The 2,500-nt window shown below is 48.2% G+C and overlaps 1 long non-coding RNA gene across 1 annotated transcript in view; it reads left to right on the forward strand.

Moving 5' to 3' along the window:
* Positions 1–2,500, forward strand: part of LOC126597266 (uncharacterized) — a 126,511-nt gene that overhangs the window by 33,709 nt on the left and 90,302 nt on the right. The window lies entirely within an intron of this gene.

Genomic DNA, 2,500 nt, shown 5'->3' on the forward strand with positions numbered 1-2,500 from the left:
TGCACTGCGAGGGCCCTTTCGGACCACACTAAGCCGAACCGACACTAGCATTGCCAAGAACAAGCCCGAGCATTGCTGATTACAAAGCTCCGCAACAGGGACAACCGAAAGAGAGGGACAAACTTCTTCATCGCCGCCGCGAAGACAAATCTTCGACATGCTAGTGAACTGGGCGAGCCCGTCGGAAAACAAACGTCCATGGACTGCATTGCCGTGCGCCCACTAACACGCCTAGGAGAAGCCTGCGCATTGGTTCATCCAAAGCCGAACCCTCCCTAATATCCAACAATCCGAGGGCAACCGAGGGTTGAAAACATGCATGTCGAGAAAAACACCCACCCGCTCCCAAGCAAAAGAAAACAAACCCAACCCAAAAGTTTAAAGAGAAAACATTTTTCCCAACCCGCTATTTTTCAAAACGTTTTTTCCACCCCGCTTAAAACCATTTTGTCCCCCTTTTAATTTTGAAAACGAAAACATTTTTGTTTTGTTTGAAAACATTTCAAAACATTTCAAAACATTTGAAAAAATTTAAAAAAAAAAAAAAAAAATTTTGAAAACGCACCCATGGTGGCGGCGGCGGCGGAGGGGGACCACCACCGTCGCCGCCACCATGGGCGGGAATGTCCCAAACCCGACACATCATATATACCGAGGCAACACGTGATGATGTGCGGGAATGTCATCCCTAGACCGATGGTGCAGCCTGCATGCCATGCTTGGGATTTTTGACATGCAGGGAGCACCACCCCCCTATATAGCATATTATGCTGTTATGGCACTGCCAGGAGGAGACATCAGTTTTCGCGAGGAGTCATATTGGGCCATGATTTAATCATGGCTTGGAATTTGAACGAGATTTTTTGCAGGGATGTACATATAGATGCAAGGGATTTTCAGAAAAAAATTCAGACTTTGTTGAGCATGGCAAGTATTTTATTTTATTTTTTGAAGTCGGGAAATTGGGAAAATCGTAAAAAAAAATCGGTGCGAGATTTTTCAAATCCGTAAGTTCAAGGACCTTCTAAAAATCATATACTAACTATATGGTGCGGGTTGTGCGGGGAAATTATCAATAAAAATGGGACTTGACATTGTTTGTAGATTTTCGACGCGTTTCGACATGCCTGCTGTGCAATTTGACATGTCAGAGTGGGCGCTAGCCTCGCTTGCTGTCGACAGGAAGCGAGGCTAGTGGCGAGGCTAGCAGCGAGTTTTTTTAGTGCCAAGATGCGAGGCTTGGCATGTCATTGGCATGCCATGGTCGGCATTTGACATGCCAATGTCGACATTTTGCGAGGCTTGGCATGTCATTGGCATGCCATGCTCGACATTTTCCGAGTCTTGACATGTCATTGGCGTGCCATGGACATGTCATGGTCGACATTTTGCGAGGCTTGGCATGTCATTGGCATGCCACGGTCGACATTTTGCGAGGCTTGGCATGTCATTCGCATGCCACGGTCGACATTTTGCGAGTCTTGACATGTCATTGGCATGCCATGGACATGCCATGGTCGACATTTTGCGAGTCTTGACATGTCATTGGCATGCCACGGTCGACATTTTGCGAGTCTTGACATGTCATTGGCATGCCATGGACATGCCATGGTCGACATTTTGCGAGGCTTGGCATGTCATGGACATGCCATGGTCGACATTTTGCGAGGCTTGGCATGTCATTGGCATGCCATGGTCGACATTTGACATGCCAATGTCGACATTTTGCGAGGCTTGACATGTCATTGGCATGCCACGGTCGACATTTTGCGAGTCTTGACATGTCATTGGCATGCCATGGACATGCCATGGTCGACATTTTGCGAGGCTTGGCATGTCATTGGCATGCCACGGTCGACATTTTGCGAGTCTTGACATGTCATTGGCATGCCATGGTCGACATTTTGCGAGGCTTGGCATGTCATTGGCATGCCATGGTCGACATTTGACATGCCAATGTCGACATTTTGCGAGGCTTGACATGTCATTGGCATGCCACGGTCGACATTTTGCGAGTCTTGGCATGTCATTGGCATGCCACGGTCGACATTTTGCGAGTCTTGACATGTCATTGGCATGCCATGGACATGCCATGGTCGACATTTTGCGAGTCTTGACATGTCATTGGCATGTCATTGGCATGCCATGGACATGCCATGGTCGACATTTTGCGAGGCTTGGCATGTCATTGGCATGCCACGGTCGACATTTTGCGAGTCTTGACATGTCATTGGCATGCCACGGTCGACATTTTGCGAGTCTTGACATGTCATTGGCATGCCATGGACATGCCATGGTCGACATTTTGCGAGTCTTGACATGTCATTGGCATGCCACGGTCGACATTTTGCGAGTCTTGACATGTCATTGGCATGCCATGGACATGCCATGGTCGACATTTTGCGAGGCTTGGCATGTCATGGACATGCCATGGTCGACATTTTGCGAGGCTTGGCATGTCATTGGCATGCCATGGTCGACATTTGACATGCCAATGTCG

This window comes from Malus sylvestris, chromosome 13 (assembly GCF_916048215.2).
Source record: "Malus sylvestris chromosome 13, drMalSylv7.2, whole genome shotgun sequence".
NCBI lineage: Eukaryota > Viridiplantae > Streptophyta > Magnoliopsida > Rosales > Rosaceae > Malus > Malus sylvestris.